Source organism: Syngnathoides biaculeatus, chromosome 14 (assembly GCF_019802595.1).
Source record: "Syngnathoides biaculeatus isolate LvHL_M chromosome 14, ASM1980259v1, whole genome shotgun sequence".
NCBI lineage: Eukaryota > Metazoa > Chordata > Actinopteri > Syngnathiformes > Syngnathidae > Syngnathoides > Syngnathoides biaculeatus.
This window is the reverse complement of record NC_084653.1, coordinates 25,711,756-25,734,290: the sequence shown is the minus strand read 5'-3', so window position 1 is coordinate 25,734,290 and position 22,535 is coordinate 25,711,756. Positions and strand designations below refer to the sequence as shown.

General features: G+C 45.1%; 1 protein-coding gene across 6 annotated transcripts in view; it reads right to left on the bottom strand.

Moving 5' to 3' along the window:
* sox1a (SRY-box transcription factor 1a) overlaps positions 1-22,535 on the bottom strand; it is a 95,096-nt gene that overhangs the window by 7,390 nt on the left and 65,171 nt on the right. For 4 of the 6 annotated variants that reach the window (XM_061841643.1, XM_061841648.1, XM_061841645.1 and 1 more), the window contains one exon: positions 6,008-6,094. The gene's annotated coding sequence lies outside the window, so the exon portion shown is untranslated. Of the gene's footprint in view, positions 1-6,007; positions 6,095-12,630; positions 13,374-22,535 lie in introns of those variants that run through there. The other 2 variants (XR_009798131.1, XR_009798137.1) reach the window with 1 other exon arrangement.

The window sequence follows — 22,535 nt, the reverse complement described above, 5'->3', positions numbered from 1 at the left end:
TAGAATTTTTGGATGGTGTGAGTCTACCGAATTTTGTGCCTTTTTGGTCTAAGGCAAAGTAAAAAAAAAAAAGAAAAGAACTGTTAATGCATTGAATATTATTTGGATTCAGCTGTGACGAGCGAGCACACTCCGCCGCCGCAAGAGCTGAAACGCAACCCGGTGTTAATTACAAGACGTCGTTCGCAAGAGCGAGCGCTGACCTCAAAACGCCGAGGCGGAAGGCGCCAAATCTCGGCCGCTCTCGTCTACGAGCAAATTGTCCTTTCGTGGCTTCCGCGTGGTCTATTTTCACGTCGCGCGAGGGGCCCGGTGGCGCGGTGAGTCAGAGGTGGGACGACGCGACGACGGGCCGAGAAGAAGTGAGCGGGAATACAAAGAGGGGTGTGTGTGTGTGGGGGGGGGGGGGGTGTTGGACCAGGGAGGCCAATGTCAATCCAGCGGCAAACAGCAGCGGATAATCACGGTCTTTAGGAAAACACTGTGTCCGTAATGCTATTACCCGGGATTACCTACTCCAGCGGCGCAGGCGAGACTCTCTCCACAATGTGCCACAGACCTTTCAGATAATCATCTTATCACCGCTGACAAACGCACAAGAAACATCCCATTATTTTTCCAGAGGAGGAGGGGGCCCGGGGGCAGCGTGTTTCGGATGAAGACGTAAATAGGACCAAAATTAAAGCCGGCCCATTGTAAGTTGACAGCCCGAAAAGTCGTAGGAATTTTCAGAAAGGGGGGGGGGGTAAAAAAAAAACCTCTGAAGTACAACAAATCCCCCTTGGGACATGCGAGGATGTCCTGAAAAGTCACGACGACAAATGAACCAGTTTTCACAGATAAAACTTACTAACTTACTTACAGTTACTTGAACTCAGCAGTCACGTTCATATTATCAAGCTCTTTGACTTTTTCTTTCTTTTTATCTTAATATTCTTTTGACAACACGTGCTAAACATGTGGCCCGCGGACATAATTAATTCGCCAACGTTTTCCACTCGCTCGTTCTGTATTTCATCGGGGTACCCGCGTAACCCGCACTGACCTGAAAAAAAAAAAAAAAAAAAAAAAGACCGGATAGCGGATGCACATCGAGCGGCGTGTCGATTGGTTGAAGCCAGTTGGCCGCCATCTTGGTACTCCCAAAACGTGTGAGGAACACCGTTGACAGGTTGGATTATGGCATGGTTTTTCCTCAAAAGATTGGCATGTAGAATTAAAACTGGTCGTGTGAGCTTGATATTTTTTCCAGTTCTGGTAACATGAAGGATTTTTTTTTTTTTTATTCGACTTGTAAAGCCAAAAAATGCTAACTGCAAAGGAAAGACATAGAACACTGTGATTACCAAGAAACCTCGCATATTACCTCGGTCCCGATTTCCGTGACACGTTAACCTTTCCCAAAATACGCACTATCATCATAACGTAGCAAAAAACTTACCCTTTTCTGTCATAAAAAAAAACATTAAATTTGAAGTCAATCAGTTAGATATATTTTTGGAAATAATGGGAAAATACATGCTAAACATAATTTGTTGTCTCTGTGACGTCCTCTTTCAGACAGAAAATGTAAACTTCTTTCCTTGCATTTGAAAATGAAATTCATCAGTAATTCCACAGAAAATGGATTTTCTGGCTTATCCACTGATGAAGTTTGGGAAAATATTGACATCGCTTTTTCACGAAAAACCCTCAGCCTATAAAGGTGAAGCAGAGAGTGAACAGTCAACAAAAACAACCGTTAACGAAACTTTGTTCAAGTGAATTAAGCTCGTCAATAAATTAAAAAAAAAAACCCTTTACAAACAAACGTTAACAGTGTCAAAGTAAATCTTTTTAACTTACCTGTGGAATGTTTTTTCGCAGCCACGAAACTGGCGATTAACGCACAGGTCGGCATGCTTGTTTTGGGAGTGCCAAGATGGCGGACGGCGACTTCAGTTTTGGTGGCCAATGAACTATCGAGTCTCTTTTTTGGAGATCAGTGAATGAGCCATCCAGTCTTTTTTTTTCTTTTTTTTCATTTTTAGATCGGTGGTTACCCGGGTGGTGCAGTCATCTCCATGTGAAACAATTTAAAGGGAATGAAAGGAGACGCCGTGATTGGCGGTGAATGAAATCTGCTGCAGACATGCCAAAAGGGGCAGAAACCAGCTTATTTATGCATGTATTTATATATTTTGAAAATACCACGGTTGCTAGAATGACAAAAACCCAATCTAACCTGCTACCTCGACAAATTTTATGGAGCTCGTCTGGTTATCAGTTAGCCGCACTGTATCGCATTACTTGCCCAGTCGGTCAATAACAGGCATTAGCAGCAACTGGCGAGCGCTAATACCGTCGCCACGGCGATGAAGGGATGGAGGGATCTCGTAAGGAGGACGAGGGTGCAAGACCGTTGGCTAACGCATCTCCAATTAGAGCTCACACTAAGTCATATTTGATGTAATAGGGTGTAAGACTAATGGCTATCAGCCCCCCCCCCAAAAAAAAAAAAAAAACTCGGGAGGAGGATGGCGGCGGCGTTGTGAAGTGAAAGAAGAAATGTACGGAGGGGAGAAGATGCGAGATGCAATGAAGAAAGGGGGGGAAAAAAAAAACGGTGAAGCATTTCGAATCCACTTTTAAGAACAGCAGTCAGGCAAGGTCAGAGCCCATTAGTGCGCACGCCTTCCTTTGATGACACCAAAAAAAAAAAAAAAAAACTCACATTTATAAAGATCCACAAGTTGAAAAAAAAAATGGGGGGTGGTGGGGGGGGGGTACGAGATTCCAGACGGCGAGGTTGAGCCGAGGTAAGAAAGGCGGCCGACGCATTAACCACTTAGGCGCTTGGATGGCTTCTTAGCGAAGACGCACTCTGCGGCTCCTTCACCACAAGAGCTCTCCTGCTTTTTGCACCTTTCGCCCGCTAAACTGCGGCGTGGCAAGAACAGAATAGATGGGGAAGCTCCGGCGGGGGATATAAAGTTCAAACATCGTAAAAAAAAAAAACAAAAAAAAATATCCACATTTCCAAACTTCTGCCGCCGTTAACGCGGCCTCCCACCTAAAAGTGCGCAGCCGACCGTCCGTCTCCTGCGCACCCCCGGACTGCTCACGAAACCGAATCCCAAGGCACGTACGGTGCGGCACAGGCAAAGCATTCCGACTCACGTTCGCACCGACGGACAATTCGGAGGGTTCAATTGACCGGGCGGGAATGTGGGAGGAAAACCGGAGGAACCTGGACAAAAGCCACGCGAGCGCAGGGAGAACAGAACTCCGCAAGGGGAAGGCCAGAGCCGAGAGTCCAACGAGGAACTTCTGAACTGAGGCCAATGTGGTAACCGCTATTGCACACTGTGGGACTCTCAAAAAGGGATTTTACACGTGTGGTCTTATTTTTTTTTTCCTGACCGGTATAAATCCGAAGCGGTGCGTGCCAGACCGGGCGGGGGTTGGTAATTACACAGATGAGCACGACTGATCGTACGTAAAAGGAAGCGGTCTGCGGCAACGTGGGAGCCATCGCAGCTGGCTTCCGTTGTGTCCAATCAAAACGGCTCCTCTCATTCCCTTTAAATGAAAAAAAAAAAAAAAACCCCTCTTCATTTTATAAATGTATACTGGCATCTAGTGGTTATGAAAAAGCTGTATTCTTTCAAAATGTCATTGCCCCTTAGGGGTTATAAGAAAGGTATGGATTTTCATTTTAATATGCGATCGCCACCTAGCGGTCACTCCAATACGACAGGGGTACGTCGCTGTACATATGAGTCGTGCTCATAAATTTACAAAACCTGGTTGAATGTGTACTTTTTTGAAAAAACATGACTGATGACTGAAGAACAACCATTATTAATTTCTTTATGGCTATGCTTTTCTGAAATGGTTGACCATTTAATTTGAATCCTTTAAAAAAAAAAAAAAAATGTGTTTCTTTTCTTTTAAAGAATTGTAACCATATTCCAAATTCTGCCCAGGTAATAAAATAAATAAGAACAACTCGGTTTTCTAATTTATTAAATACAAGTGGGGCTTTGAATTTCAGAATAAGAGCAAGAAAATAAAAGATTATGGCATATTCAAATGAAGTGCTTACCTTTAGAACAATTCTTTGAAAAAAAAAATAGAAAAGTTAACATTTTGATCATATGGCAATACTAAAATCATACATTGTAAAAATGCATTATACATGGGTAGAAGGGTTTTCCAGAAATTTGAGGTCAGTTTTGCTGGGTGCGTACTATACATGGGTGAGCATTATGCAAGAGAATTTATGGTATACGCTTTCATATTTTTATTGAAAATAAGGTAGACACTCACAAGATGGGGAGGAATAAGTGAGTGAACACCAACAGCTAATCCGAATAAGGTGATAGCAACCAATGTGACCAGATCAGAGGTAAGCGTTAAAGCCGCCCTGGCCACGAGAAAACCAAAACTAGGTGAGAAAAGTGTCCTGGCAAGAAGCACTGCCTGATGCGTACTATCACGGGATTGAACCGGAGGAGAATATTCACAATACCCAAAACCTTTTGTGCTGTTGGTGATCACAACAGACGAGACAGACTTTTCAAAGAGGTCATTCTATGGAATACCGGCGGAAAAAAACCAGAACATATCGATGGATTTCGGCAATTAAACGTGATGGATGGTCCCCAACCAAAATACCCACACGCCTGTGTCGCAATCACTTCATTTCAGGTAGGAATTAGTAAGTAAGTATTTATAATGCCAAGTTGACTCATTTGAGAACAATGCACATTTAAAAAAATTAAATCAACCGTTTGTCACGGTAGAGAGTTAATGTGTGGCAGCGATATGCTTCCGTGTGCGGAGGAGCCGATTCGCCGTCCTCTTTTTTTTCTTCCAATCATAGTAAATGAATACGAGTTCGTGTAAAACCAGGGGTCTTTTATTTAAATATTGGTATTTGTATGGAATGTTATCTGAAAAGACCAAAAAAGATCAATGGATTTCGGCATTTAAACGTGACCAAACTACACACACACACACACACGCCCGCGTAGCGATCGCTTCATTTCAGGTAGGAATCATTCCTCTCAATCTCAAATTCCCAAGAAGTATTTATGATGCCAAGTTGACTCATTTGAGAACAATGCATATTAAAAAAAAAAAAAAAAAACAGAAAAAAAAGTTTGTCGCAGTCGAGAGGTTTACGGAGGTTAACGTGCGGCAGCGATACGCGTCCGTGTACGGGGGAGCCGACTCCCCGTCCCAAATTTTTTATCCCAATCATAGTTAATGAATGCAAATTTGTGCAAAACCAGAGGTCATTTATTTAAATATTGGTATTTGTATTGAAAAAATCGGAGCGGGTCCATCACTACGTGGGATTTATTCCTGATTGAGAACAGATCCAGCAACGAATTATTTGCATGCGTCCAGACTTTTCTACACTTTAAAACGTTTCCGTGAAAATCTCGACGACTTACTCACCGGATCCGTGTGTAGATCCAGTTGTCCAAGACGAGCGGAACTGGGTTAACAGTCCGATTTGTGATCGGCGAAAACATCCACTTCGCCTCTATGCTGAGTTTATAAAATTTTTCCACGTACCTTCGTTTATTATCACCTTGTAAATGTTTAACGGTATCAGACAAAACTCTGGATGTCGTGCGATAAGACGTATTTTCGTTTCGTCTCAACGGAATTAATTTGCAACGATTCTCTGTTTGACCGGCAATTTGCCGAGTCACGTGATTTTTATGACGTAGCTGCACGAGCTCTACAAAAAAATGTATTCAATTTTTTGTTGTTTTTTTTTTTCGGTGGTATCCCGTGGTAGCGTCGCGTCGCTAACAACGGTAGCACCGGTTTGGCCTTTAAAGAAAGTGCAAGACTTCAATGCAAGAAGGCAGGCCGGGATGGTCGTCAGTCGTCAAAGTTAGCAGAATGCGAAAGAAGGTCATCATCCCCGGGGGGGCCGCCGAGTCAAAGCGCGCCCTTCCTTTCCCGTGCCCTTTAGCTCGCCTCCTTCGCCATTTAACGGGCTCACCTTATTTCCTGTGTCCCTCCGCCGCCATCTTGCCTCCTCTGGCTCCTCCCGCCGCATTTCGTCCGCGGAAACTTTCCCGAGGCGGCGCTGCGAGACAAAGAAGAAGAAAAAGCTCATCTTAGCCCGCCGCAGTCGCTTGCCTTATAACGGTAATTAGCAAATGAATTTTATACAAATTGGTCAAACAATACAACATAAATGGCATCTTTGGCAGATAAGGCAGGTAATAAGTGTATTAGTGCGTCCGCTCGGTGTGTGCGGCGTGTCACAGATGCATATCCAATGGGCGACAGTCGCATAACGCACTATTCTTATGTTAATCAAGGAGGCCATTAATGTTTACATTGGGAAGCGGGCCTTTCACTTCCTGCTAAACGGGCATAATTAGTTCCCTTTTAAAGCCATATTCCATTAACTCGCAGGTGAATTGCATCACATTTCTGCTGGGTTTCTGCACCATAATGCGATTTAAAAGCAAATCGCATATTCAGGGCACTCGCCCGATTGGTGGGGTGGGGGGGGGGGGGGGAGGCGGGGGGGGGGGATACTCTATATGGGATCTGTAAACATTTAAAAGTGTTGTCCGTAATTCCGGCCCACTGATTTATGCATAAATTCATCTTCAGCCGTAAACATCTTATTAGGGAGTTTGAAAGGCTGCACGGTGACACCGAACGCAAACGAGACCGGGGGGGGGGGGGGGGCACCCAAATACAAATTTGAAAGGGTCGCGAATATTTCTAAAGGTCGGTCAGGCCATAGGCCGTAATTCTGAAATATCCAAAGAAAATGTCCAAAACAACAGCAAAAATAAATGGAAATTTCCATTGTCACAAATTAGTGGCACAATGACTCAGCTGGTGTTGGGCTCACGGTTCTGAGGTCCCGGGTTCAATCCCGGCCCCGTTTGCGCGTTGTCCGCGTGCCTGCGTGGGGTTTTCTCCGCGTACTCTGGTTCCCTCCCACATCCCAAAAACATGCAACATTAATTGGACACTAAATTGCCCCTAGGTGTGATTGTTTGTCTCCATGTGCCCTGCGATTGGCTGGCGACCAGTTCAGAGTGTACCCCGCCTCCTGACAGCTGGGATGGGCTCCAGCACTCCCCGCGACCCTTGTGAGGATAAGCGACTAAGAAAATGGATGTATGGATGGATTTTGCCAAAGTAAAATCAACAGAAAACAACAAAACCCTTGTCTTGAATGCAAAATTCATATTTCAGCCCCCCAATGACTGCCACCTTCACGGTGTTGCGAGGGGGGGAGTGAAACGTACCAAACGCAAATGTGGAAAAAAAAAATACAAATAAAAAATATTATTCAATCAGGCTTCTTTAACCACGAAATTTCTTATGGAAAAAATAGAAATGAAATAAAAATTGCTTGCTTTGTGATGTTTGATTATTTCTGTTTTCAACTGTCAAACTTTAGTCGGCGTCTTGGTGGAAAAAAGATCAATAAATATTTCCGGGGTTGTCAAATGTCTTGATAAGAAAATGAAAATTCAAGAAAGATTCTTAAACTGTTCAGCGCGGTCACATTTTTTAAAAATTGATATTGGTCCTGGTGTGGACTCTGTTTCAACTTGCAAAAGTCTCCGTCTTGTCTTGGTCTCAAGTGAGTTCTGGTCTACGAAAGTGTTGGTTTGGGATCACCCGATCTTGAGTACAAACCTAGAATCAAATCAGTTGATTCATATTTCAGTTTTATAGTTTATTTTTTTTTATAGTTTTTTTTGTATTTTTTATAGTATACTGTCGTTCTATAACAGCTTTAATATGACAAAAAGTCACTTTATTTTTTTCAAACATTGCTTGTCGGGTTCACAAATGCTTTCATCTCATGATTGCTTGAAATTGGAGCGACACTATTTTTTATCTACACAGAGCGTACCTTGTTATAAGCCTAACCCAGTACTGTACATTTGTAAAGGAAATACCATTTGGTACATACATACGCCACAGCTGTGTGAAAGCCGCAAGTGCCCAGATTGAAACACGAGATATTTACAAAGAAAGAGTTTAACGCTAGCACGGCGCTAACACCAGCGCTGCGCTAACGCTAACAGGGCCGGCTAAAATAAAACTCACCGGTAAATATCACTGAGACACGCCGGTAACACAGCAGCAACACGCTAACACAGCGCTAACGTGGCGTCAACACAGCCGGTAAAAGTCACTTCCTCGACACATATATTCCGCCGGTCTCATTCCTACCTTTTCCGCTCGAGTGGCCCCTTGCGGACGTTAGGAAAAAATTGCACAAATTACCCGCATCACCCATAAAACGGATTGTTGAAAGCATGTGGAAAAAAAAAAATGATGGTATATTCTGAGGGGGGGGGGCATTAAGTCAAAATATTAGGAACAGTTGCTATGGGCTTTGCATTGCATGTAAAATCATTTTGGATTCAGCGCTTGCGAGATGACGCTGCGGGATTTCCGCGCACATTTTCGGCGTTCGGCCACCACCGAACGGAACCGAACGGACGGAGCCCCGGACGCGCCCGGTCCCCGGCCGTTCGACGGCTGCGTTCTGGCTCGGCTCGTCTTTTAGCGTGGCGAGGACACTTGCGATTTATCTCGGTAGGTAAGCGTCGCGCGTGTCGGCCGCGCGCACACACAAGAGCGAGGATGTAATGGATAGGAGGCGGCTGAGGGCGTCTGTCAGGGGCGACCGTTCTAATCAGAGCAGCGGGGAGAGAGATAAAGGAGAAAATAATGAGTGTGGCATCGGGCCTTTCATAGCGCAACAAAAGGCCACGGGATCAGATAGACACACACAATGTGGAGAGGAGGAGGAGAGGAAGAGGGGAGAAAGGGAGGAGCGTTTGCTAATAAGCCGTCCCGCACTGTAACAGTTTGAGGAAACGCACGCGTACTTTGATGCCGCTGATTGATGGCGGTCTCCACGGCAACACGGACGCCCCCCCCCTCCCCCTCCCTCCTCCGAGCGCCCCATAAAACTGGCGCCAGGCTTTTCCGTTTCGCTCATTTTCTGCCGTCGCCGGGCCCCGCCGCTGATTAGTGCCGCTTCGTTTGCGGCCTCGCTGGATAATTTCCAAGGCGTCCCTTTGATTATTAATGGCTAATTTCCACAGATTACACCTCTTGGATTATTAATGCCCAATTTAGCTCGATGACTCCAGTCATTAGACGGTGGCCAAACAAGCCGAGGGGTCTCCAATATGTGCGCACGCACACACACACACGGTGCCCTCCGAGGGGCCCGGAGAGTGTTAAGTCAAAGGCCGCCCTCTTTTTTTTTTCCATTTTCAAAGTTTCAAGTGGGGAAAAAAAAAATTACTAATTACAAACTGCAAGCTAGGAGAAATGAGCAGGCAGGCTCAGAAGGGGGGGAAAAAAACAAAAATCCTATTCACAGGCTTAATGAGCTTGTCGAAAGCTGAATAATTGATTTCTAATTCTAGCCTGCAGCTGTTGACCCAACCAACAAGCGTGTGTCCCCCCCCCCATCCGTTTTTTGAATGAAGCCGAAAATATGTTGGCACTGTCGGTGGGGGGGGGGGGCGACGCCGCTAACCAAACTCTGTCACGCCTACGTCACACTTTAAAGGCTTTTATTTTGACGTCGGCTGTAAAGTTTTGACAGCCGTGATCTTCAAAACGGGCGAGCAGCCTCCGTTTCCGTTCGTCAGCTTCGTCCTGTGCCGCTTTTACCGCTTCGGCGTTTGACGGAAGCTTGAAGGTCGCAGCAAAAAAACATGTTCGTGAAGGGGACATTCAATAAAAAGGAGTGTTTTATGAAATAATGAAACAGAAACCACATTTGTAACACATGGTGTATTCAAAGGAAAAATGTTTTTTTTTAACGGTTTTAATTCATTTACCGTAATTTCAGACCTACAAGACGAGACTTTTTGCACACGCTTTCAACCCTGCGGTTTATGCGGTGATGTGTCTAATTTGTGCATTTTTTTTAACGGCCATAAGGGGGCACTTGAGCGGAAAAGGTAAGAATGAGACCGGTGGAATATATGTGCCGAGGAAGTGACTTTTACCGGCCCTATTAGCACCGTGCTGGGTTAGTGGTGTGCTAGCGTGTTGCTGCTGTGTTACTGGCGTGTCTCAGTGATATTTACCGTTTTTACTTTAACCGGCCCTGTTTGCACTACCCGCGCTAGCGTTAAACTCTGTGTCTGTGTTTTTGTGCTACAGAATTGAGTTTTATCGGCCCTGTTAGCGCGGTGCTAGCGTGTTTCTGCTGTGTTACTGGCGTGTCTCAGTGATATTTATCGATAAATTTTATTTTAACCGGCCCTGTTAGCGTTAAACTCTTTTCTGTGTTTTTGTGCTACAGAAGTGACTTTTACCGGCCCTGTTAGCGCTGTGCTAGTGTTTTGCTGCTGTGTTACTGGCGTGTGTCAGTGATATTTACCGGTAAGATTTTTTTTTTTTTTTTAAACAGGGCCTGTTAGCATTAGCACTTTCCACACTAGCGTTAAACTCTGTGTTTCTGTGCTAAAGAAGTGACTTTTACCGGCCCTGTTAGCACTGTGCTAGCATGTTGCTGCTATGTTTACTGGCGTGTCTCAGTGATATTTACTGGCAAGTCTTATTTTAACCGGCCCTGTTAGCGTTAGTGCTAGCGTTAAATTCTTTCTGTGTACCGTCTTTCTTTGTAAATATCTCCTCGTTTCAATGTGGGTTTGAATATGGCCACTTGCGGCTTTTATGTCAACTAAGTCCTGAGCTTTTCCTGTCATAGTCCCAACATTCAAAGTCCCTACACACAGCTGTAGGTTTCTGTGCATTCCTCTTCTTCTTCTGCCGACTAAGCCGCTTCCCTCCTCTGTTTTTGTCTTCGACCTACATTATCTGAATTTCTACCTACGCCTTGCAGATTAAGAGTGCCGGGGGCGGGCGTTAGTTCGCCCGGGCCACGACCTATCCGTTATGGAATTCGTTTGATGCATGCTCATATACGTTTGGCACAGTTTTACGCCGGATGCCCTTCCTGAACGCAAACCTCTGCATTTATCCGGCCTTCCAGTACTTCCTGAGCTTTTGGTTTGATTTGGAATGTTTTCTTTTTCATCTTCGACGGTTTTACGACAGGCAGTTTGGCATTTGTAGCTTGCTTACTCGAGCATCGGTCAAGCTGTCGGATCTTTTAGGATTTTTTAAAAAATGTCTTTGTGTTTTTAAGTGACAAAATATGAAGGAATCAACGAAACAGAAATATTTGGAACGCTCGCACTTCCCTCAATGTGGGGAAGTGATGGAATCGGTTGGCGGACCACCAACTAGCACCAACTGCTGGAGAAAAATCCCTTGTGTGTTCTACACAATAGGCCATTAAAGATGATTCTGATTCAAAATCACTCTGAAATATGAACAACTGCTCACGTGGATCCGTGTGACCCATCGTATCCTCGGGGAAAGTCGCCCGTTTGGGGAGTTGGGCACCGAGCTGCCGGTGTGTGAACCGCAGCCGTCCGGCATCCCTGTAAGACGACCCCACGGAAAATAGCTTCTAATTATTGCCGTGACGGGCCCACGCTATCGTATTCTGCCTACCTGGGAGAGAGGGAGGGGCCTCGCCCGGGGTGGCGTGGGAGGCAGATGAGAAAAATGAACAGAAATATATACCTCCATGTGACCGACCCCCCCCCACCCTAAACTGAGCGCCATTTATTTTTAATGTTTTAATCAGCAGCTCCCAACGGAGAGGAGAGGAGCGGTGCTGGGGTGAAGTCGCCCTGTGAGTTGGCACAGCCCGAAACCGGGAAGTAAAACGTCGTCGCCCGCATTCAGTCCGCTACGACGCGTTCAGGTGACGCCACTTGGGTGGGAAACGGAGAAGGAAAGCGGCACCCGTTAGGAGACGAGCAGAGAGGCCATCACGGCGAGTCGTCCCTCCTGTCCCCGAGCCGCGCTCATTAAATCGGGATCATTATATGATACATTTCAGGGCTGTTTGCGCCGGTTTTGTTCCGGGGAGCCGGCGGGCCTGCGTGGGACGGTCTCACGGTCCTGGGAAAGAGGACACACAACGGCGCTCGTTCAGGACTGAATTACGCCGTGCTGGACCTGACGAAGTCGGAAAGCTGTTGGAATACGTACAAGAGAGGCTTTGATCACCGCGAGGCAATATCAATGTCACGTCGGCGCAAGTTCAAGTCCGTCGCCAGCTAATATTTCGAGTACAGTCACACCCCCCCGCCCCCGCCGTGTCATTGTCAATCATCTGCACACCCTTGCGATATCTTGGATTATTACAACAATATTTTTAGATTGAATTGCACGTATTCGTTGTAGGACCAAGTTTCCACATAACTTGCCGGATTATGTCGTGTTGCCATTTGATTTGTTGTTGCAGATCAGAGAATTTACGAGAATTTATGTTTTGGTTCAACATTTTGGTGGTAAAGTATGCAATGTTTATTTCTCTTTTGTTTTATAGGGCACTTCTGGAGTGAAAAATAAAACAGCTTGAAGCAAGCACGCCTGGCCTCTTCTATGGACAAGACAATGATATACATTTCGTGACATCTGGAGGATATGAATAGGCATGAACGAATACTTTTCAAAGTGTTTTAATGCATTTATTTCTTTAGAAAAAAAATCCACAGAATCTATAAATGTGGAGGATAAATCAGTTGCATGTTGTAAATTGTGGTGCACGAGACTGTCCCGCTGGTGTTTTGGCCATTTCTGGGAAGCAAACCAAATGTCGGTTTGTGGAAGACATTTTCTCAGAGGTTTGGATAAAATGTCCGCCCATTTTTTTTTTTTTTTTTTTTTTTTCAGAGTAATTTGGGAAAACATGATGTTTAGGCGGCTTTATTGTACATTGTCCGTTTGACTGGCAAAAGAAAACGTCCGTGCTATTAATCCGAGATGTCTGTCTGTCTTTCATCCCCCCGGATCAAATTACGGTGGCAACGAAGCATCATCCAAGTATTTAGGCCGTTTCCTTCATTACTCTGCCTGGCTCAAATGACACGCAATGGTTTGTTTGCGAAGCGTGACGTCGGCACGATTCCCACCCGTGTGTGACGTCATGGTGACGAGTTTTAATAACTGGTGATGTTTGTTTTTTTGTTTCCTTCGCAGGGTGTCCGGGTTCTCCCCTCAGAGGTTAGGGTGAGAAGCTCGGTCATCCGGGAGGGGCTCAGTGTCGCTCCGCTGCTCCTCCGCATCGAGAGGAGCCAGATGAGGCGGCTGGGGCATCTGATCCGGAGGCCTCCCGGACGCCTCCCTGGTGAGGTGTTCCGGGCACGCCCCACCGGAAAGAGACCCCCGAGGACGACCCAGGACACGCTGGAGAGACTTAAGTCTCTCGGCCGGAAGAGCTGGAAGAAGCGGCTGGGGAAAGGGAAGTCTGGGTATCCCTGCCGAAGCTACGGAAAAGCGGTAGATAATGGATGGATGTTTGTTTTAAAAGCATACAACCAACGCAACTGATTGCACAGGTAAAAACAGAAGGCGGGGACGGGGGGGACGGGGGACCCCTGCTTCCGCCTATCTGCGCCACTGCCTGAAGAGCGCAGCCTGGCGGAGAAAAGAATCCGGTCGAAGGCTGCGTAACCCGGCGCTGGCCTCGGGCCCTCCGCCGCCCTCGCCGTCACTGGCCACGTGTAGCGTGTAATGCGCACCGACAGCGGTGCCGCGGGTCGCTCACCCCGTGGCCCCGTCTAATTGAGGCTAAGGATCCCGCCTTGTCCTGCCATCTATAATTAAGCACGTCATCTGCGGCCGTATCAAAGATTCAGCTGGACCGGGAGCGGCCGACGCGCGATCGGGTCGCCGGCCCGTTCGCGCGGTGAGTTGGAACAATTAGCCCGACAGGTGGAAACGTAACAGGTGGTAAAAACGGCCCCTTACCCGGGAAACCGTGCGGTGTAGAACCCATGGTGGAAGACTGGTTAGCATATCTCCCGAACAGTTCTGACGTTGCGGGTTCAAATCCGGCCTGTGTGGCGTTTGCATGTTTTCCCCGTGCCTGCGTGGGTTTCCTCCAGGTACTCCGGATACCTCGCACGTCCCCAAAATCGGGACTCAAACTCATTTTTGCGGTGGGTCACATTGCAGTTACGGCTTCCCCTCCGAGGCCCGTTATGGTGAAACAAAAAAAAAGTCTCTAATTGCCTCATCATGTTTATACATGAAATTTATGAACTAGTTTTGGAACCAGAAATCAAGGGTAACGGGTTTTTCAAATATTCTTGATGTTTGGTAACAGAAAAATACTTGCAATATCTCAATGCTATCATTTATGATATAACAATTTGAAATTTTCGTCAAGATTTCAACAAGAATCACAGAAGTTGGCACAAAACATTTACCTTCGTGGGCCACATAAAATCCAGTGGCGGGCCAGATCGGGCCCCCTGGCCTCAAGTTTGACACCCATGCTCTAAATTGTCCGCAGGTGTGAAAGTGAGTGAATGATCCTCACTAATGTGACTTTTTGCACTGAGGAGTTTTCCACCATGACTTGGCTCGAGGGAAAGCCGGGCGAAACTACAAAAACAAAACCGCTCAGAACTGAAAGCCTCTTTCGGAACGAGGAACACGTTTTACCCGACAAGACAGAAAGCAGAGCAGTGCTGTAAAAGTTGAGACTGTGGAGTATAAATACTGGAGCCCCGAGAGTCGAAGTACGCGAGCAGGGTAGGCTACACGTAAATAATGCAGTTCCACTCTTGGAACAGTTCTCGAACAGGTATTAAAAATCGTCATGGGTTTTCCACGTTCCTTTTCTTGGAGAAAAAAAATAAATGCAAATGGTGATAATGGGGGGGGGGGGGGCGACGTGTTTTTTTTTTTTTTTTTATAGTACAGCATACTTGCGTTGTGTTCTTGTAGGCATGATCTGTCTTTTGATTTACCGTAATTTCCGGTCTATAAGCCGCGACTTTTTTCTGCACGCTTTCAACCCTGCGGCTTATGCGGCGGTAATTTATGCATTTTTTTCTAACGGCCGCAAGGGGGGCACTCGAGCGGAAAATGTAAGAGTGAGACCGGTGGAATATGTGTGCCGAGGAAGTGACTTTTACCGGTATGTTTTTTTTTTTTTTTTTCTACCGCCCCCGTTAGCGTGTTGCTGCTGTCTTACTGCCGTGTCGCTGTCATTTTTACCGGTATGTTTTTATGCAATTTATTTTTCTATACATTTGAGCTTTCAAATGGTGTGTTTTGTTTGTTTGAATAAGTTTAAATGCAGTTAACGTTTTCATTTCCTTGATGTTCGGGTGGGTCTCGATTGTAATCCGGGTAATAAATGGGGGTTTGCTGAATCATAATCGTCGAAAGATCGCAGCATGTGATACGATCCCCAGTTACTATGACGATACAACCCCAAGCGGTGGAGAGCTGAATCGCGATGACAATAAAAATACATTTATGAAGATTAGCATGTTAGCATTACTCTTGGGGGGAGGAGGGGGGTACAAAAAAGTAACGTTTGATTGTGCTCCTGCTCCAAAAGACCCCCCGCCCAAGCGTGACCTAAAACTTGAAGTGTACTCCAAAGCACCTTGGTGGGCCCCCCCCCACCCCCCCAGCCCACTCAACTCCTCTTTTCTTCCTGTCTGGGCCTTTGAAATATGACATAAAAAAAACATCTTTTTGAATTAATGAATCATCTTTTGCCAGGTGTCGTTTAGTGACGTTGTGTGTGTGTGTGTGTGTGTGTGGGGGGGGGTAATAAATAGAGAGTGGAGAGAGGGCCCCCCCCTCCCTTGTCCATACCCCCCCCAACCCCACCGCGCGCACACACACACACATGCACACGCACACACCTTGGCTCTCCCTCTTCAGCTGGAGATGAAAGGCCCGGCTCGTTCCTGTACCTTTAATTTAAAGCTGAAAGGGAAAAACGAGAGCGCGGGTGCAAAACTGCTTATGAATATGGAGAGAATTGAATGAGAAGCGTCCTTTTGAATAAATGTGTATGAATGTCCCTTGCCCTCGTCTGGACCAAGGTTACAGGACACCCTTGGAAATACAGATGGAGAGCCGCTTAATGCACCAAACGTGTGCGTGTACATGCGAGTCTATCAACTGTGTACTTTTGTTGTCGATACACACAAAATGTTTTTTCTTTAAAGCACTATGATTACAAAATACACGCGTTTTACCGTTAGTATGCTAATACAGCGAGGCACGTGCGTCCTTGGGGAAAAAAAAAACAGTAAGAAAAGGGGAGCGTTCATAACTGCAGGGATGTCTTTGCAAATCAACAATATTACGCGGAGAATTTATGTGCGTGCACAAGGTTATCTGCTGCACAACAAGAAAATCTTATTTCATATTAATCGAATCATTCATGGGATAGATAACATAACTTAATATTGAAGCATCCCCCCCCCCATAGGAAAAAAAAATGCTGTGTAGATAAAACAGCATTGGGGAAAAAAAAAAAACTTTTTGGGGGTTTATTTCTTTTTTAAAAACCCAAAATATCAGATAAACCGCTAACAAGCGTTTTTGAGGTTGGACCACAAATCGGGGAATTGCTGAGCTTCCATTGATGGGAGAGGGAAAAAAAAAAAAAGATTAAACGTGTACCGTAATTTCTCGGAAAATAATGCGCAAATTCATCCCAAAATATTTTCAGAAAGTTAACAGAGCGGCATTATATTTAGGTCTGGATGAAAAATAAAAAATACAATCACATTGTATAGTTGTATACAGGCACAGAGTGGTTAAAAAAAAAAAAAAAGGTATACATATACATTTCGATATGATACTCGATGTGGTCCCCCAACCCGAACTCTATGACCTCCTCAGGAAGCTTGCATTTTTACAATCGTTAGCATAGCACGTTTGTCGCTACCGCACCAAAGATCAGAAACGAACAGTCGGTGAGTTTAACTCAAACCAAGACAAAAAATGTCGACATCAACGGCTAAGAAATGTCATAACTCGTGCCAATGACAACGCCAACCCGGAAGTTGCGCCGCAGTCCGAAACAACGGTAGCTCGCTTCAATGACTTCAGGTGGGTGTAAAAACTACGTGAGCTCAAACCACGTAATATGAGCGTTATGGGCACATTAGAAAAAAAAATTGAAATGGTCACTTTTTTTATTTATTTTTTTTTTAAATGTGCCCTTTAGCTTTCCTGTGGCGTCAGGTGGGCTGCGGAACCAAAACTCTTGGGATTCAAAAAAATGTTCTGTTCTGACAATCACAGGGACCAGGACAAGCGTGTCCTGTGGCCTCTCCCGAGATTATATTACGGGTACATCACCACGTGCGCAATGATTATGATTAATGATTGTTTTTTGAAAAACAATACAAGTACAAACCCAACAAAATATAAATACAGATAATTCACAATATTTTGAGAATATGGGTAGCAGCAAATTGGTGGTGCGCATTGTACATTGGTAGAAAGGTTTTCCCGATTTTTTTTTTTTTTAGGTCAATTTTGGGGGGTGCGCATTATACTTAAGGACGCATTATCAGTCACATTTGACGAGCGCGACCGCGAAAAATCACACGCGTAAAATTTGTTACGAGTAGAAATATATAAACGTTCTCAACGCACATGAAAACCAGTCCAGCGCAGTGAACCGCAGCCTGACGTTTTTTTTTTTTTTTTTTAAACACGGAAGCACACTGTCTCCTGCGAGTTTACCTGACTCCGCCCCCCCCCACAAAATAAAAACACCGTCCACCCACACAGTCTGGGCAACGTAGAGCAAAGACAGTTAGATATGCTGCTTGTGTTTATTCTCGATTATAATGGTAAAAGCAAAAAAAAAAAAAAAAAAACAGAAGTGCTGTTGCTTTAATGAATGCCAGGGTATGTGAATAATAGAAGTCTCTTTTATTTTTAAATTACAGTTACGTTATATTAATCCAGTAAGTTATTTTAAGGTCTTGAGATTCTATCCCAAATCACACCCGCAACTTTATCTGCGAGCATGACTGACCACACTCGTACATTTTTCAAATGAGAGTGACTGCATGATACTCGAGAAATTACAATAAATACCACAACCACCAGCATTTTCTATACAGCCTTAAAAAAATACTATATATACACACCTCGTTTATGTCCTCGAACTGCCAGCGGACAGGTTAAAAATTGAAAAAAGGGATTTTGGACATAAAGCAGTGAAAAGCATCAAACATGGCAAACGATTTTGAGCGGCGAACTATCGCGGAGAACGTGTCACGCGTTGTCGGGTGGCAGGACTTGAAAGCACGCTTGCGAGTATGCGTGTTTATGTCAGCCGCGACAACGTTGCTGGAAGATAGTCGAGTGACTGACGCAATCCGTTTTTTTTTTTTGTACGATTTCCAACTAAATCCTCGAGAGAACACGTCGCCTGACTCCACGAGGCAGCCGCCAAGGGAGGAGTCGATTAATAAAAAAATAGATGAAAAAAAAAATAGGGGGGGATTAATTTCAATTGTGCGGAAGTAGTCTTGTGGGCGACGCGACTGAGGGGATAGAGCGGACGTCTCGCGGCTGAAAGAAACTTGGCCGGGCTCCGCGCTCCCCTCAAACCTCGTCATCCTCGTGGAAATTCTCCCCTCGTCATTGTGAATTTGTCTGAAGCCAGAAAGCGAAGGCTCGTTTCCTTCACGCTCAGCGATTCCCGCTTGCTTCGCTACGCTAAAACGCCTCCAAAATAGCCCGACGTGAACTGTTGCGCTTTTTCGAGGAGACATTTTCTCGTCTTGGCCAAATTCATCGGCGCTGCTTTGCACCGCTAACGTGGCTAAAAACGTCCCACTCGCAAAACCTCGCGGCGGAAACTCGAACCCTCATCAGCGTTTAGCGATCGCATTTTACGAACGGGAGTTTCCGCAACGGCTGCGGCCGATTCCTCCAACGTTACGGAGGAGAAGACGTACGGGCGGCAGAGGGAAACAAATGCGACGGGACCGAGGACGACGGGGAAACAAAAGGAGGCGCAGGCGATTGTGAGGACTCGGGATCAGTTTGAGGTTGTCTCCCGCCGGCTCCGTGGGCCCATTGTGCGAGCCAGACGGGGGAGAAATTGAATTCCAGGCTACTTTGGGGAGAACAAGGAGATACTCGCGCGCGCTCATGAGTTAAATGCTAATTGAAGGCGGCAGAGCGGCGGATGGGAACCGCGAGCGCTCTGACTGAATGGTGCTCGGCCTTGGACTGGGAAGATGACAATTCAAGGAGCTAAAAGCAGCGTGGGTACTATAGTAGTTGGTGTACAGACACTCTTTGTCGCCAGACAGTAAGACTCGGATTCCATTTCTGCCCTCACAAAAAAAAAAAAAAACAAGCACCGATATCTTCATTGTGACATGTGACGTTGTCTCTTTGATGGCATCGAAGGGGACAATTCGTTTGGTTCTCAACAAAGTTGCGCAAAAACGGGCTGTGGGGTAACGCAAACAGCCGCATTTCCTCAAATGGCGGCCTTATAATCGAAAAGAAGGCGTCCACCGCGAAAGAAAAAGATCCCCGTCAAACCCCCGCCCAAAAATCTCCTCCAAAAATATTTCAACATATATTTTAGCAGTCGCTCACATTTGAAAAATAACAGCGGAGGTTTTGCAGTTATCACGAACCAACAGTGCAGGGGCCGACCCAAATGCAGGACTCAAAGACGAGGACACGATGTTAGACGTGGTTTTATCTCGGAAACATTCCAAAAAGCAGTCCAAAACGAGACGGAGGTACAGATAAGCTAGGCTAGGTAGGACCTGAAAGACGTAAAGCATGGTTCGATGACTATTGGGCAAAACTAATGAGCGTAACAAGACGGGATGAACCAAAGGGGACAGAATCGCTGTGACGAGGATAGCTCAACACTACACTTACACTCAGCGGTGGGGAATCCAACTGGCAGTGAACGCAACACAATGATACAAGGCAACGAACTGGCAACGCCAGTGACGAAACTCCAAACTTAAATACATGGTCTCATTCGAGTCCACATGGAAAACAGCCGCGGCAGGTGACACCGTCCAGGCCACGCCCCTCTTGGCAGTGGTCCAGTCTTGCTCATGACAGCAGTTTTTCTAAAAAAAACTTGGAAATTACCAACTGACTTTGCAGCAGAGGGGCAAAATTTACGAGAAACTGAACGCCACACAGCTCCACGGTGTTCACGGTGACCTTCAGAACAGATCCTGTTTCGATAAACTTGCTATTAATAGCAGCAGCTAGCTAGCTTATGGGTTGACGTAATGCGGCGGCCGTAAAACGTCTCAAATTCCTGCCTGAACTGCAGTCGGGAACAGAAAAAGGTCTTGTCAGGTGGCAATTTGGCGAAGTTTTACAAAAACTGCAAAGCCAAAACTGTCAGACGCTGATGGCCTGACGCCCAAAAACTATAAAATTTTGCAACCCTGCATGTTACAGTAAAAACAGAATTTCTCGTCAATTCAAAAGCTATCAAGCTAATTCCGAGCTCCCGTCGCTAATGCGGTGCTTTATTATGCCGTAGATTTATCAAGATGAAGTGCGTCATATCGTCTTTCATGTTTATGCATTTATAACAGCTGTATGAATTGAAAACATGTAAATCTCACGTGAAAAATCCTGTGCAGAAAAACGCAATCATCTAATGGTTATTCGTCTCGCGATGAATGTTCGGAAATATAATTTTTTTTCTCCCCCCCCCCCCTCGACAAACACTAATTAGGGCTCGCATGAATTTATTTGAGTGCGGTCGGGTCAATCAGCGGCAACAGTACGAATCCGTTGCTTTAACTGTGAAGCAATCAAGTTCCCATTTGGGCTCCAATTATGTCGGCAACAGAAGGAACACTTTTTGGAGCAAAAATATTGAACATTTTGCGCTGGGAAGGACCTATAAGAACCCCCCCCCAAAAAAAAAAAAAAAATGGAAACCTCTTTGATCCTTAACAGTCAGAAGGCTCAAATTGCTACCTTGTTACATGACGCAATAATAGCAGGAGGGAAATAATTAAGATTTATATCCTAGGCTCTTTCTGGACCCAATTTATGATATGACCATGAGCATTGTCATGCATTAATACAAGTTCTGAAAACACTGCACAATATTTTTGGGGAAATAAATAAAAGCTGCTTTTATTCAACTAACGGTTTGCCTGTTGGAATGTCATAAATAGCAATAAAAACACGGAAAACAGTTTCAAGAATGTATGCTTCACTCTGATGAGCTATTAATAAACGTAAAACTCGGTGTTTGATTTTTTAAAAAGTAAAAAAAAATATAACAAAAAGGCTCACAGCACCTTTTTTTTTTTTTTTTTTTTTTTAATGGTGAATCCTCCAAATGATCACTCAGTGAACATTAGAGGACATGAGTTAAAAAGCGAGTGACAGACCGAATTTGTGATTTTTTTTTTTGAACTTCACTTTCACATTGATTGATGAAAGAAAATTGTAGATACATATTTTTTCCAACTATGCAGTGAGTGTGACTTAGTATCGGTCCCGTGTGACGCTCTGAGCGTTCCTCCGTGCTGGAAAGTCTCCTTGCGATGGATGCGCATGCGTTACTAACAGGGGAACTCTGACGCATACTGGGAAATCCCCCGGTCTCATAGTTCCCCCTTCTACATAGAGAGAGCTAACATACGTTATATCCTAACCCGAACCTTAAAGCAAAAATTCATAAAAAGATATATACATACAGTATATGTACGTTCGCTGTGTTCATCTTCTGGGACGTCCACAACAAACATGAACGCTCGGCGACAAGTTGTCGAATGGCAGATGTTGAACATTGGACGGGGAGGTTTCAGACTGGCCAGAAGTTGGCAAAATATGCACGCATGCGTATTAATATACGCGCAAGGGCATTCATCACAAGAAGACTTTTCAGCACCGCGAGCGCTCGGACCGTCACAGGTTGGAGACCCACAAAATACCGGCAAACCTTTGGACAAAAATGGTGTACTATGGAAGTAAATATGTGCCGCCAAGATTTGAATTTGAAATGGAACGTGATCACATTTTCAATATTTCATTGTAGTTACGCTTTCTTAGTCACGTGACGTCACATACTAAGAAAGCGGAACTGGATTGGCTGGCTGTTCGGTTCTGACCTGAAGTAAACCTGCCTGGCGGCACAGACGGCGTATTTCAGACAGCGAATTGTAGCCAGTTGAATTGTTAACATTGAAAAGTTCCGCTGAAATACGACTACAGAAAATGTGATCACTTTACATTTCAAATCCAAACCCTGGTGGCACAAATTTACTTCCATATTTGGCAATAAATCTCGCCCGCGTTCATGAATTAGGCTGCACTTGACAAAACCACGGCACCCCCTTGGAACACTTAGTTGAGCCTTCTCTTCACACCGTAAAAATTGTTCGCAATTTCACCCATTGTGCAAACAGTATTTGTAATTGAAAATGCGATCACTTTGCATTTCAAATTCAAACCCTGGTTGCACATATTTACTTCCATATTTAGCAACAAATGTCACCAGAGTGGATGAAATATGCTTAACAAAAATCTTGGCATCCCGTTGGAACATTTAGTTGTGGCTTCTCTTCACACCGTAAAAATTGTTTGCAATTTCACCTATTGTGCAAAAAGTCGTTGGGTTGGGATTTGAA